Source organism: Perna viridis, chromosome 4, assembly GCF_037379345.1.
Source record: "Perna viridis isolate PV_CMFRI_1.1 ecotype Kerala chromosome 4, ASM3737934v1, whole genome shotgun sequence".
NCBI classification, from domain to species: domain Eukaryota; kingdom Metazoa; phylum Mollusca; class Bivalvia; order Mytilida; family Mytilidae; genus Perna; species Perna viridis.
In genome coordinates this window covers 17589819-17607178 of record NC_142448.1, presented here as the reverse complement: position 1 = coordinate 17607178, position 17360 = coordinate 17589819, and positions in this window count along the sequence as shown.

The following is a 17360-nucleotide window of genomic DNA, read 5'->3' as shown; positions in this document are numbered from 1 at the left end:
TCTTTTATTTTTTATTTGGTAAACCAATGGCTATTAACAGAAGAGAAACATAAAAGGATCCCAGGGGTCTCGCCTCCTCCCTATGCTCGAAGAGTTTAGTAGTTTATATAGCAAAAAAAAATAGCTTCGCAAAGCGTAGCACGACAAAACCGCAACCGTCGAACTCTGTTCACCTGGGGCAGGTTAGGACACAATGCTATTTTTTGGCACACTTAAGCATAGGAACTTACAGTTTGCAATAGACACAACTGGTTTGGACATAATATAGCAGAAAATTTGAAATTCATTAAAAATTTACAAATTTGGACCAAAATTAAAAAAAGTACATTTTTTGGAGTGTGACCCATTTGACCACTTTTAACTCATAATATGTAAGAGATATCTGAAACGTGATTGAAAAACGCAAGTAGGAATTTCCATAACGAATGCAATAAAAGAAAGCAAAATTTCGGAATTGGACCCCAAAAAAGTCGATTATATTTTGGATGCGACCATTGACCCCTTATAACTCGAAAATGGTAAGAGATGTTTGAAATCGAATTGAAAAATGCAGGCACGAAGAATCCAATTAAAACAATTCATCAAAATCGGACCAAAAATAAGAAAGTTTATTCGAAAGATTTTATTTTGATGTGGCCCAATTTTAACTCCAAAACATTTAAAGATAAGCCTACCCTGAAAAAAAATGTTCAAAACAGAATTTCAGAAAGAACAGATCAACATCTGATTCATAAAATCAGATCAACAATAAGGTTTTTCCTTATCAATTATAATGATAACACCTATTTTCCCTTTTAGAGTCCCTTATTTCCAAAAGAGTTGGCCGAAAAAGCTATAGGCCCCCTGCCATGTATCTAAGAATAACGAGTTCAATTTCAAAAAAGATTAAAGAAGTTTTACTCAAATTTTTGTTAAATAATGTTGTCGGACAACTGTGTGATACCAGTATACGACCGAAGAAGTTTTTACGGTCGTTTAAAAATTTCAGAATTGGACCCCGTTCCCGCCTTTTTTTTTAAATTTCTGGATCTGCCACTTAGAAGGAATCCCATATGATACAAAAATGGGGTGTCTGACAAAAGATTCCTTGTTTAGTGAAAATGTTTTTAATTTTATGCGATGTGTGCCTCATGTAGTAGTGTCCAATTTTGCCCAATTGTGATGTTACATGTATATTTACTTTGTATTGTAAAATTGTTATATTAGCATTAGTACAGCCTTATTTGAAATAGACTATTTTGAAAAGTACATGTAATTATTGATTTTTGGTTTTGATTGGTTATTGGAAATTCCGTCATGATTTGGCGCAGTTTTTGTCAAGGCAAGTGGGATTCAACCGGAAGTGGGATATTGCCACATGGAACCGCCTAAATATTCCGCAGCCTTTTCTTTTTACCCTCCCCTTTTTCCACTTGGCAAATTTACGTTAGTATATCGCTCTGCCGCCGATCAATATGTGATACTTTATTTTTCGTAAGAGGTGGAAGTATTATGACATCAAAGCTTTTGTAATATTTGTTGAATTGCAATATTTCTATGATTATGTGCTTATTTTAAACTCTTTGAATTTTGTCTTAGCGAGCAGGACTACTTTTTCTAATTGACCTGACGCAGGACAAACACGGTACCGCCATTAACCGAAAATAATATGGCGTCGGAAGGACAAGTAACTAATTTCAAAGTACTGACGCCATATTGATTATTACAGACTTTCGTTAGGTATCTAGAAAGTGCTGGAATTCTAATGGAAAACTTAGTGTGTTTAAATAATTATACCACCCAAAAACGTGTTTTATTGAGGTTTTCGGATTTTCAATCTGGGTTTTGGTTAACACCGAGGTTTTTGGTTATTCGAGCAACCCGGTCAAACATTTACAAGAGAAGTTTTTAATGACAGATGTTTTGGACCTGCAATGTACACTCTTTGAGTTGTTACTATATCGTTAATGTTTACCTTTACAAGATAGGTCCTGTAGGTTTGAAAGTGTGATTTTTTTGTCAATCTCAACAAGGAGTTAAGTATAGACTACTATCATGACTAAAAATCTATTGAGAATGTCGCAGTGAGGGTGCGGGGGGGGGGGGTGTTGACATCCCTTCTTTTTATGGGAAAATTAAAATTTTCATGTGGAACATTGACAAAAATGGCAAATAATGTCTTAGCACCCCCTTTTTCTGAGGAACCCAAGCTGCCACCCCTCATTTTCAAAGTGTGTGGATCCGCCTCTGCCAGATTCTGAAGGTTTGAAAGTGTTCTATGTATAGTGTTTGTAAATTACAGGTATTTTTGTGAACAATTTTGATAAAAAATATTTTTACATATGCTTTTTACGAGTTATCAAGTTGTTCTGTATTAATTTATACACATTGAACTGTTAAATACATGTAAATCTTAAATATATCATGTGTGTTTGATTTGATCCCAGGAATTTAAAATGCAAGCAATGTGTACATGTACATGAATAAACATACAAATGTACATGTAGCAAACAATATGAAGTATTTAAACTAGAAAATAGATATTCGAATCATGGAGTTCTTAAATTAATATGATTTCAAAGCAGAAACATAAACAATGTCTGTTACAAAGGTAAGAATGATTTCAAGGCAATATAATTAAAATTAGATCTTAATTGTGCCCCTTTTTTCTATGTCACATGAAGTTATACGACAAAGAAAGAAGGGGGAGTAATTAAAATCGAATCAGAATTAGATTGGGATGAAATGAGGCCATGTGGCATATTCATCACATCCAGTAGTTGATCTTGATGTATCAAAAAGAGGGATATCTAGTAAACATTAGGTATTTATATGTAGCCAAACAAACTTTAAGAGCATAAAGAGTCCCTGCTTATGACATTCCTGCTGAAAATTTTCCTAAAAATGATTTGATTACATTTTGATTGTATTAGAAATTGCCCCATTCTCAAATTTTCAATCATAATCATTGTGGCTGACCTGTTATTTAAATACCCTATATCACACCCCTAGACTTATATGGCATACTGTACAAATGTATATCACCCCTAGACCTATGTAGCATACTGCATATCCTATACCTTATATCACACCGCTGGACTACATCGCACCTTAGTCACACATAATGATATGAACATCATATACTGCATATCACTCCCCTAGACCTATATATATATGGCATACCCTATATCACACCCCTAGACCTATATGGCATACCATATATCACACCCTTAGACCTACCGGGTATATGGCATACTATATATCACACCCCTAGACCTACCAGGTATATGGCATACCATATATCACACCCTTAGACCTACCGGGTATATGGCATACTATATATCACACCCCTAGACCTATACAACATACCCTATATCACATCTCTAGACCTACATTGCATACCGTATATCACACCCCTAGACCTATATTGCATACCTTTTATCACTCCTTACACAGAACAAACTTGAAGTATAATTAAAATACATGTTTTGATGAACATTACATTCCAAAATCTGTATCTGATGCGGTATCAATCCTCGGCCTATATCACTCACGTGACCAATAGCCCTAAGTGGGTTGACATAGGAGACTTGTGTTGATACCGCATGTGATACAGATTTTGGCATGTAATATTCAGTATGGAATGCACAGTACAGCTTGCAGCATAGTTTGATAAATGCCAGGTATATCTCCAATACCTGGCATACCTTGCACACCTCTTAGAAGTTTACCTCTGTTATTTCTAATATACAATTCATTAATTGAAAGTATATTTTGGTATCCCATTTAAATTTTACCTGTTCATCTGGACAGGTACAAATAGCTAAGTTACTTAAATAGGTATTTAGTGCATTATTGAGTTATGATTAGTATTTTTTTTACACAAAACACTTGTGGTAATTAATTTGTTTGTTTGTAATTAATTTGTTGGTTTATCAGAATTTAGATAAGATCCAGTAGCCATGGTAACATATTGGAAAAATACTACTAAGTTTTAGTATAAATCAAGGGTGCCTTTCCAAAACTAACAGCCAAATACTATTTTTATAAAATATCAGGCACTTGACACTAGCACAGCATGAAAGCACGTACAGAATAGGTAGAAAAAAGGTAAAAATAATACGATCCTTTTCGATTCATTCTAGTTCCAAAATTTCATGCGAAATAAAGTATTTTGAAAATCAGCCATCTGATGGTATGAGATGATAACAATTCATTTTTGTTGTATATATTTCCATTAATTTTAGTGTGTTTCTTCCTGATTTTTTTTCTTTTCTGTCCTAAACTTTATTGCGTAGTATTTGCTGCAGAAATGTAGGAAAAGGATCAAATTTACCTGGGAAATTTTTTTTTCATTCTGTAATTTTATGTGAAAGTTGTGATTTGGTCATATGGACGAAGGTCAAAATAAAGGATATCTGGCGGTGGTCACATTTTATGTCCACAGGATCTCCAAAGCATAGGTGCTAAAACTTAGAAAAATGATGGTGAATTTTTCTGGCACTCTTATAGAAATCTGCTTTTTACATGTTTCCATATTGGTGAAGTTTTATTTAAGTTTTTTATATTCAATATATAAACCGGAAACGAATGTCAAACGAATATCGAACAGACCAAACTCCTGTTTGATATTCAGTTTGATATTCAAATCATTCTATATTCAATATATAAACCGGAAACGAATGTCAAACGAATATCGAACAAAAAAAATCTTGTTTGATATTCAGTTTGATATTCAAATTCCTTCTATATACAAAATATAACCCTGAAACGAATGTCAAACGAATAAAATCCTGTTTTTGACATTCAGTTTGATATTCAAATCAATTTTATATTCAATATATAAACCGGAAACGAATGTCAAACGAATATCGAAAAGAAAAGAAATCCTGTTTGATATTCAATTTGATATTCAAATGCATTCTGCGTTCAATATATAAACCGGAAACATCGAAAATATCGAACAGAAAAATATAACCGTTTGATATTCATTTGATATTCATTTAGAGTTTACATACTTAAAAGTAGCCAGAAGTGAATATCAAACGAATATAAAACGGTAAATTTTTTTTTATTGTAAGTATAAGAATGGCAAAAGGGCTTCCGGCAAATAACACAGACGGCAATGCTGTCTTCAAATTAATGCGTGAATCTCTTTTAAATATTTCACCGGTATCCCAAATGAATGATATTTCAAACATTTTTAAGTGTTAATTTTTCAGCTAAATATTGTCGAACTGGTAAATCGAGACGCCAAACTATTTTTTGCCGCTTGACCGCGTAGTAATTTCGAAGAAGATAGTTAAAAGCTATCATGGTTTCCGGGACTACTGAATATTGCGATCGGGAACCATTCTAGTTCAAAGCCAATACAATTTCATTCAGTTATCTCTCTTTGGGTGGTGTTGGATTTTAACTATGCCCATGGATGGTATTATAATCAAAATCATTTTATCAAGAAGCGTCACATTCAACATCATCAGCTGCTTTTTTCAAGTTTTAGGTCTCAAGAACGTAAACAAATGCAATAATCATTTTCACGATATTTGTGTACTTCTTTGTTTTGTTTTGCTGCAGGTTGCAAAGGAAATATGGGTTCAACACCAAAACAGTCTCAAATCTTGCTCCATGTCATGACCGGCACTCTAGCACATTGCTTAAAAATTAACATTGGGAACCTATCTTGCAGGTTGCACGGCAAGAGACTTTCGGTGCTTTGATTACATATCATCGCTACATTTTTGTAACGCATTCAGGTATTTCCTGATCTTTTTGATCCTGTAATTGTGAAGTACGAAATGTGCATATTTGCGGTGCAAATCATGCACAAGGTAGTTGTACAATAAATCTATTTCATTTTACATATATTTTGTATTTGCTTGAGTAATCGATGTGAATCATAAATGTCGTCGAATCGACACAGATATTGATTAGAATACTTGTACAGTAAATTATTGATTTCACGGGAACAAGTATTGATCTATTGTATACTGGTTTCAGATTTGCTGAGATGTTTAACTAAACTGAGTGTCTGGTTCACTCAAGAATAAGATAGCTCATTCCACAAGTGGTAGGCGTTAGCTATTTGTATTTATTTTCATTATAACTCTTCGGGGAAATATCCAAGATAACTTCCCTTAAATGTGTATTCCAATTATGACGTCATTTGTCTTTATTGATACTACATTGATTATTATATTATTTTCAAGGAATATGTTCATTTGTCTTTTATCATTTCTACTAACACACACACACACACACACACACACACACACACACACACACACACACACACACACACACACACACACACACACACACACACACACACACACACACACACACACACAATGTGCATTCATTGTATCTCCGTATTTACATTTCCATACTTTCCTTAAATCTGATAATTTCTTTTACCATGCTATGCTTGTTGTAGTGGTTTACTAGAATTTGATAGAACTTATACAATTCACGTTACAGGTACATGTACACGAATGCATACTATACATGTATATATCATTATTTCATGCATGGACTGATAAAAGATATTTACCAAATTACTATCTTTTACCGAAATCACAAGTTAGCCACTGTGATAGGGATTATAAATTTTGGAATATATAAAAGTATGAGATATGGTATGATTGCCTACGAGACAGTTATCCACCAAAAGCCAAGTAACGAACAATGAAACTTCTACAGGTCATCTGACAGTCTCCAATGATGGGCGAAACCCATACCATAAATCAAGCTGTAAAATTGTTAAAAGATTTAACAATGATACGGTGAGGATAACATTTTCTAATAAAATAAGAATAAAAATGGGTTATTCTTTAACATACATTGGACATTTTCAGACAGAATGTCATAAGCAGGTCCAGATGGGACCCTAATGCTCGAAAAGTTTGGTTGGCATTATAAAAATACTTAAACATCTTTTTCAGAATTTTAAGACCCGTCACTGAATGTGATGAATAGTCACAAGGTTTAAGTTTATTTCCCTTGTTTGCTACATATATGTTAAGTCAGGAAGTATAGTATAGCACCTGATTTTCTTTCGGGGGTTATACTACGGACACTGTGAAGTCAGCCTCTTATTTTGACCTACACTTAGAGATCTATGGTGAAGGAAAACTATTGACCAAACTATACGACAAACGCGATGAGTTTTCATTCCGTATTGTCACCGTTCCTTTCACCTGTGGCAGCATCCCTTCAGCACCTGCGTATGGAGTTTTCATATCATAACTCTTATCATAGTTTTCCTGCCTCTTTCGTCTACCCCGGAGTTGAATTTTTATGAGCAACTCGGCAGGTATTTCCAGAAAAGCAGAGGACGCTTACCCTACCGGAGCACCTGGTCCATGCTAGCAGTTTTAGTGGAGTCCTATTTGCTCATTTGCTTATGTTACTTTGTATTATTATTTTGGTTATTTCATGTCTTTGTCCCTGGATTATATTCTTTTGATTTCCACTTGAATCTTGGTTCCCATGATCACTCTTTGTTTACTATTTTATTCAGTTCTGTAGATGTAGTTGGTTCAAACAAATTTTATTGTCAAAACAACGACAATGGGTTCAGGCACAAGTTATCCAACTTAAAACTGAATACATTACATTACAAGACAATAACTTACATTAAAATAGTATACAAAATTTTACATTGAGATGAACATGTAGTGATAAAGAGAGAAAGAAAGAACTCGCACTTGATATTAACAGTAATAATAATAATAATAATAATAATAATAATAATTCAATTTACTTTTTCCTGGGAAATACTCACTCCCTACGGAAGCGTCCGAACTCTTTGAACACATCTTAATATCGCACAATTAGTTACTTACTTTTTATTTGTTATCATTACTTCAACCTTTGCTCCTCAAGAACTGTACATTAATATTATAAAATATGTATGTTTATCTGTATATTAATTTTCTACGTAGGTTTGGCTGAATATATATAGTCTCTAAAGTATGTGCGCAGTCACAAACCTTATCATTAATAACATTTTTGTGGAAAAGGTCAAGTTTTTGGTCACTACACTTGTTCCTTACTCTATTGTTTGTTACATTTTGCAGCAGGTCCCTCCCAATTCGTAGGGGATCGGGGGATTGTTTCCTTATTTAGATCAAGATTTATATATTTCGAAAGAAAGGTGACGTATCCAAAGTGTTCCATAACTTCAGAGTTGGTGGTAAGTAAGATTGTTTAAAAATAGTTAAGTCACAGGAATGGTAAAGTTCCTATTATGCAAGTTATAGTTAGTAGTCTATGAAATAAGTTCTGGTAATAAATCTGTACTATAGTATAATTGACTAACGTTCGAATACAATACAAAATACTAAAGTGCTCTAATACCATCCTCCGAAGTCAGGGGTTTGAGTCCACCCTCGCTCCCTCAAACCCCTGACATCACTCGTTCATATTTAGCGGGTATCGTCCAGCGCCATCTAGTGAGTTACTTTAATTTAACCAGATCCAAAATCCAATCAAATCACTTGTAATAGAAACTCTTCGATATACCTTGCAAAGTGGCTACACATAACGTCATTTTTTCAGTAAAGACTCTAAACAAAATATACAGTTATCATTTTTGCTCATATTGCATCATTTGTGACATCATACAACTTTCAGTTACTATATCGGATCGTCCATTACCTCGTATTATTGTTTACCTTCCACAGACATTTTATGTTAAATCGATTTTCATTGGTGCTTCTCACCCCGGAAAGCAACCAATCGGAATTGGTTGGACGATACCCGCTTAATATGAGTGATGTCAGGGGTTTGAGGGAGCGAGAGTGGGCTTAAAACCCTGACTTGAGAGGATGCTCTAATACGAGATTTAGCCGTCCAATATGAGATTCAACCGCCCAATACGGCTTTAACCCGTCCAATACGTCATATTGGTTTGGTTAAAACCCATATTGACCTAGGCCAATATGAAGTATTGGACTAGTTAGTCAATGAAGGTATAATTGCATAAGGCTTTTCATATTGAGTTAGTAGTCCTCGGCTAGAAATAGTGGACTTCGGGTACGCCTCAGTCCAATATGGCTAGCCTCGGACCAATAACTAAGCCAATATGGAAAACTTTACGCAATAATATTAAGGTATTTACCGGGTTAAAGGAACACGAAGGAAACAACTGAAGAACTCATTAGATAATTTATAAAGAAAGAACTATGAGTAAATTATTCCATCGAGTTTGGCAACGTCTCCATCGATTTGGACAAGGCTAAAAGGTAAAAAAGGTAACCCAAGACCGGTAGTGGCTAGGTTTTTATACCAAAGAGATAAACAAAACGTTCTATCGAATACATACCGTTTAAATGGCAAACCCTTTGGAGCGATTCAACAATACCCTGATGTGGTGGAACAAGCCAGGGATGGTCTATACCCAATTATGAAGGAGAAGAGAGAACAGGGCTATAGACTCTAAACTAGTCCAGACATCCTATATGTTGATGGTGTATAATGGTGATTATGACGATGATATGGAAGTACTGCTAAGTAAAAAAAAACACTCGATCTTTCTTGAACTCAACATCACAGAACGGTGGACGTATCAAACGGCGTCGGATGCACATACTCACGAACAAGTAGGACTCCCAAGGGGACAGCAATAGTGAATGTAGAAATTGTAACAAAACAATTTGTATTTGTAACAGTTGCAATGTAGAATTGAAAATATTATCACTGAATTGTTGTGGTGTTATACAAAAAAAAAATGAAATAACCAGAATTTATAGATTTAGTAAAAAATTATGATTTATTTGTCTAACTGAATGAAAACTGATGATTTAGACGTTATTGATATCCCGGGGTACACATTGAAAATGTAAAATAGAAAATCTGATTCTACTGTAAAATCAGGTGGTGTTGCGTTTGGGCAATAAACTCAACATGACAAATACATTCACCAATGAGAAATTAACAGTAAACCAGTTTTTGGGTACAAATTTACTATTAATTTAAGTAGAACATCAGAGGATGTTATTATTGGAAATATATATGTATCTCAGAAAATTCACTGTATAAGGTTAATGACGCTTTGAGTGAACTAGAAGAAGAATTCTTGAAATTATCAGTTAATCATAAATACATACAGGTAGTTTTAAATGATGACTTCTAGAGTAGAACCGCAAATGATTCTGACTTTTTAGAAATTGAACAAAATAGAAGGTGTCCACCTTGTAATGATGTTAATTATGTTGACACTCTTCAACAGTTTGGTATGTCATGTTTTCGTCAATGTCAGGAAATGACTAAGAACAATTACGGAAATCAGTTGTTAAATTTCTGTTAAAAACAACATATTTATAGTAAATGGTAGGGGAAATGGTGATAAGCAAGGCATGTTTACTTGGAGACAATCAAGTTGATTATTTTATAGATACTCATGATTTATTATACAATATTGATAGCTTAAATGTTTTGGAATTTTCATCATTATATTCAGATGTTCATTCACACACATGTCATTGTGCATGAATTTTATATTTAATGTAAATGCATTAAATGATGCACCAAATTCCTCTCAAGGTAAAAACTAAGATAAGAAAGATGAAAAAATGGGATAGTAAAAAGTGGATTTTGTAGAATCAATGGATATGGTTAAGCTCAACAATTAGAAACCGAACTAGATCATCTTAATATTGATAAATAACCTAGTAACTAAAGTTAACACGGTTTTCACATATTCTGCAGAAAAGATGTTTGGTTTTATTATAGTAAATATAAACACACATAAAAGAAAACAAACATTCAAGTTGATTCAGCCAAGAATATTGGAAAAAGAGAAAAGCCAATCACATTTCTGAAAGACGATAACAGAAGTACCGAGAAAAAAGAATTTGTGAAGAGCCAAAACTTATAAGCCGGAGATAAACAAAGCCATCAACGAACAGAGGCGAAAAATGAGGAACAAATTTAAAACCATGAAATCTAGTAATACTAAGGAATTTTAGAATAATTATAATAGACAGTCTATAAAAGACTGTAGTTCCAATCGATATTTATGACTTCTTTAAGAAACTTTATACTTCAGATAATGAAGACAATATACCGCATATATTGCCTAACGATGATGAGCCTAATGAGATTATAAATGATAAAATTACAGAAAACGAAATTTTAAAACGTACCAAAGACCTGAAAAATTGTAAATTTCCTGGAGATCATCTTAGAATAAATGAATATATAAAGAGTACTGTCTAGTCGATTGTTGATACCTATATATGTTGGCTTATTTAATATAATTTTTGACACGGGGAAGGTTCCAGCATCATGACTGGCAATATTATCTTTCTATCGAATGCCAACAGGATTTATTTGATAAAGTGATTGAACCCATATTACTTTATGAATGTAAAATTGGGCGATGGAAACAACTCCATATTAGAGAGAGTACATTTGAAATTTTGTAAGATGTGTTGCATTTAAAGATTTCTACACCAGATCACATGATATATGGTGAGTTGGGTAGATTCCCTTTGTACATTAAAAATCGTAATTATTGGTCAAACTTAATATCAGAGATACAAAAGAAACTGTCTGCAATCTTGTACAATTTTGCTTTTAGGAAACACGAGCATAACATGGCATAGCATTAATACATTAAACCAACTTACATGATTGTGGTTTATCATACATATGGATTAACCAACATGCTCTTTCAACCCCTTTACACACATGTGTTAAACAGAACCTTACTGACCAATGCCGCCAGGTTTGGTTTTCACAGTTACACAATTCTTCAAAGTCTATCACTATATAATTTTCAAGGATGAACTGAAATTGAAAATTATTTAAATGTTTTAGATGACAAAAACACAATAACTCTTTGTTGATTTCGAACAGTCAACCATAAATAACCAGTAGAATCTGGAAGGTCAAATTATAACAGAACACCAATCAGGATTCATGTCAAAAGATTCAACTGTATATCAATTGTTGAATATTTATGATACTGTCATCAGTAATCTAGACAATGGTAAGGATGTTCGCTATGTTGTTTGTGATATTTCTAGAGCTTTCGACCGAGTTTGGCACAGGGGGTTACTATTTAAATTACAAAAAAATAGGGATTCATGGAAATCTTTTAGATTGGATTACAGACTATTTGATTGAGAGAAAGCAGAACGTTGTTTTGGAGGGATTTAATTCTGGTTGGGGAGATATAGATGCAGGAGTGCCCCAGGGTTCTGTATTAGGACCTTTTCTTTTCCTTATTTATATTAACGGTATTATAGGGGACATACAGTGTCATATAAAGCTTTTTGCTGATGATACTTCATCATTTGTTATTGTAGATGCTAATGACTATGCAGAAGCTGCAAACTTCTTTCTTCAGATTTATCAACTATACATAGTTGGTCACAAAATTGGGCCATCAAAGTCAATCCATCCAAGACAGATTCACTGCTATTCTCACGCAGAAATGTAATGTCCCATCCAGTATAATTTTGGGTAGAGATAACCAGGTGCAGGATGTTAATATATATACCCATCTTGGTCTAGACTTCCAGAATAATGCAAAATGGAACAGTCATATATATAAGATTTATAAAAAGGCATGCGACAGGCTTAAATTACTTAGAATGTTGAAGTACCTGGTGACCAGAAAGGCTCTGATTAATATATATTTTGCTTTTGTTAGGCCAGTATTTGTATATGGCGATGTTGTGTGGGACAATTGTACTTTATGTGAGGCAAATCTTCTTGAGAGTGTACAAGTCGAAGCAGCCGGGATTATCACCGGTGTTCGCATTAATTCATCTAAGACGAAACTTTTTGAGGAACTTGGTTAGGAACCACTCTAGAGAGAACCATAGACTAGTACTCATGTATAAGATCAATAATGGACTAGCACCAAATTATCTTAACCACCTAGTCCAGCCATATATTAATTATATTCATAATTATAACCTTAGACAGCACATCTCAAATGATCATATGAGGGTGCCTGCTTGTAACACCCAAGCATACTCCAACAGCTTTTGACCATCAACAATAAGGGCCTGGAACTGCTTACCCATATCAACAAAAAACTGTCCATCAGTTGATGTTTTTACGAATAGCTCGAAGGCACCTGGCTACTTCAACATAGGTAACCACAAAGAGAATATATGGCTCTGTCAGTTGAGGAATGAAGCAAGCAATCTTAATCAACATTTGTTTCTTCATCACTTGACTGATAACCAAAAACTGTCCGCGCTATAGGGACTACATTGAAGATAATCACCATTTCTTGTTATCTTGCAATTGTTATGCTCACCACAGGAGGTCACTGCAGTCAGTCTGCTTGGACCTTAACATTATATTTAATTTGCCAAATCTACTATTTGGCAATGAAGTTCTGAATGATACCCAGAATGAGCGAATTATGCTTGCAGTGCAAAGTTATATAAAAAATACCAAGCGCTTTCAGTAGTGCCATATTATAGTTATATATTAAATAAAGTCATGTTATAGGTTGTTTTGTGTGCTTTTGCTGACAGACATTTAATTTTTCTTAAACTATTGATTTTATAAAAAAACACTAATTTATTGATAAATTCATCAGCATTATAAATGATTTATTTATCACGCACTTTAATTTAATTATAATTGCTAGATATTAAAAATATTTCAAATCAATTCCACCTTCCTTAATGAATTGATCCGTGCATGATGTCTAGTAAACATGAAATATGCAGAAAATACCTCTTTTACCAAGATAAAATTAATAATTTTCAATATTTGAACTTTCTCCATCAATGTTTGCAAAAAATGTATATTGATAATATTCTAAAATAAAAAAAAAGGGTTTAATTTGAAGATAATGGAAAAGTTATGCATTATAATATAAATTACACAGAGAATTACTATTATTATTATTTTATAGAGTAAATTGTTAATTTAAATATAAAAGTTTTTGAACATAATCATTATCAATCAATGTACTATATATACATGTGTGCTTTCAAGTCATGTGAATATCTTTTATCTGCATGTTGTATATGTTGCCTTGTATGGAGAGGATATATATAGGCCTTGCCTGCTATCCAATCCTATTCAATTTATTTATTGAGTAAAATATGTTTAAATCGATCACATTCGTACTCAATCTTAAGTAATCGTGGTCGTTCGTGAGTTTTAACGAATATTAGAAACATGCTCCTAAAATTCGCAAGGAATTGAAATTCTCAATCCAGTCGTAAATAATTCACATGCATTCTTAAGCCAATCGTATTGACGGGAAGCCATTTGCATTGATCGTAACACATTCCTTTTATGTTCGCAAGGTTGTTTTCTTTTTCCATTTAAGACTGATATGATACTGTTACCAATGCTTACGAGTCATTTAAGAATGAAGCAAATAGCTTACAACTTTTAAACGATATTCAAGAGAATGTCTTACAAATGCCTACGTATGGCTTGCCAACGCTAGCGAGTGGTAACAAATGCATGCAAATAAAATGCAAACATTAAGATAATATTACAAACATCTTGCGATATCAGTTTGAAATCAATACGAGTTTTCCGATTGGAACCAATTTTTAAAAAAATTAAACTACTCTTTTCCTCTCGAAAAGATATTTCAAGGTCAGTTGATAATGGCTGAGTCTATGCAACAAGTTGTAACACTAGCAGTGCTAGTCTCACAGCACACAGATATTACTCATCGTGTTGTTATTGCTCTACAACAAAAGCAAAACAGAAGGCGAAGAAGACGCCGACAAAGAGAGGTGAGGTCATGCTCGATGAGAAACTGGCTGTCCAGAGGGCAGATGATACAATATTCACATTATTACAATTAATTGGAGAACCTTCGTCACAACGACCCGGATTAATTTAGCAGTGACCCGTCGTCATTTAGGAACTGGGAATTCATATGTTGATCTGTCGTATAGTTTCCGTGTTGCAGATAATAGCACCAGCATGTTTGTCCCTGAAGTGTGCAAAGCTATAATTAACGAGTATTTAGATGAAGTGTTCCTGCACCAAGCACAAAAGATCGTCATGTGCGAAAAGAGCTCTTTTATTTCATTTTTGCTCGGAAGTCACGTGAGTGGCTTCGAGTATTGTAAGTATATAAGAATGACAAAAGGGCTTCCGGCAGATAACTTCACGGACGGAAATGCTGTCTTCAAATTAATGCGTGATTCTCTTTTAAACTTTAAATATTTCACCGATATCCCAAATGAATAATTTCAAACATTTTTAAGTGTTAATTTTTAGCTAAATATTGTCGAACTGGTAAATCGAGACGCCAAACTATTTTTTGCTGCTTGGCCGCGTAGTAATTTCAAAGAAGATAGTTAAAAGCTATCCTGGTTCCCGAGACTACTGAATATTGCGATCGGGAACCAGTCTAGTCAAAAGTCAATACAATTTAATTGGAGTTATCTCTCTTTGGGTGGTGTTGGATTTTAACTATGCCCGTGGATGGTATTATAATCAAAATCATTTCATCAAGAAGCGTCACATTCAACACCATCAGCTTCCTTTTTTCAAGTTTGAGGTCTCAAAAACGTAAACAAATGCAATAATCATTTTCACGATATTTGTGTACTTCTTTGTTTTGTTTGGCTGCAGGTTGCAAGGGAAATATGGGTTCAACACCAAAACAGTCTCAAACCTTGGTCCATGTCATGACCGGCACTCTAGCACATTGCTTAAAACATTATCATCGGTAACCTATCTTGCAGGTTGCACGCCAAGCGACTTTCGATTTTCAGTACCCTCGGTGCTTTGATTAATATACATATTAGTATCATAAAATCCCAACTTTTATTCCAATTACTTACCGACTTTAGGTTGTGGCGTCATGGAGGGCGAATAAAGGGTACGAGCCAGCACAACGTTCCCCACAATCTCTTCTCATTTGGGGTTCCATGAACGCCGAGCTTCCAACTTTAATCAGATTTCTGCGTGACTTCAACCAAAATTCAAGGGTTTCGCCATCTATACCCTCGCCCATTTTACTGCCTGTTCACCAAAGAGCTGTATGCGCCTCTTATAATTCTCGTGGTTGGTGTCATAAATTGCAGGAGTTTATTCTAGCCACTCGAACATGGTGTCCTGTTGAGCCTCAGTCAATTTATGCATGTCGCCTCTCTGTCTTCTTTTTGTATTTTGGTGTTCGAGACGGAGGTGGTGTTGTAGAACATGGCAGTGTAGCATTTAGTGTGATAGAATTGTCAGATCTATCACCGGAATCATCGGAATTTATTATTTCCGCTTGGGTTTTATTGCTTTTCTGTTCATGTTTTTTTTCATTTGGTCATCTTTGGTAGGACCATATGTAATTCTGTCTATTTCTCTCTGCCTCGACCCCTTCCAGCTTTTCTCCCACCTCTCGGCATGACTTATTAGTTCAAAAACTAAATTCAAAATGAATGTATTTGAGAAGAATTGTTAAAAAATCGCAACGCATGCGTTTTTATTCGTTTTACTCTAATTGACACTCGCAAGAATTCGTTAGACTCGCTACGATTATCGCAAGCATTCGTAAGGGTCGTAAAGGCATTTGTATCATTCAGAAGTTAATAGTAAGAAATTCGGTTCGTATGGAATTAGTTAAACTCGCAAAATACTCATAAAGATTCGTAAGACAGTTGTAAAACGATCTCAAGCCTTGATGGTTTTCAATATTTTAATAACCCAATCTTATTATTTCTGACGAATTTTCTGCGAACGCCATTTTTTTTTTCATTCGCAAGGATATTCGGCATGGTGTAAGAGCAGCATAAGCATTTGTCTTTAACGCGCCGATATTTTGTAAATAACTCTTTACAATTCATAGACATTCTTATCGATTCGCAAAAGGAGAGGATTTGTTTTACATGTCTAAAATTTTTACACGAATGTTAACGAATCTTTACTGAATATTTTGTTCGAAAATAGGTCTCAAATCAATCTAAACCATTCGCAAGGCATTGTTAACCGTTTGCAAGGACTATTTGGTTTGCTATTAATACCATTATTTTACGATTCATTTATGAATGATAGTAGTTTAAAGATAGTTTTTCGGTGGATTCAACACATAAACACGAATTCCCGCGAAAATTTTCGAATATATACATGCACGAATACTTTGCCTAGCACGAAGAGGGTTAGGTTGTCCTGTCAGTCGAAAGAAGTTTGGTATAATTTTAACTGGTTTCTCTTGCAAAACATGTCAAATGAAGAATGGCTTAAAGGACATAGGCCAACTTTCCCATGATTTTGTTCAAAGAAAAGTGTTCACAAGTTAATACTCTAAGTAGGCTGTTTTCAAAATACGGTATTATTAAACCTTACATAATAACGGATCGATTCAATTGGATGAAATATAATCACGTGACATAGGTTAATTTGGATATTTTTTTAATCGCAAAGAATGGTTGAAT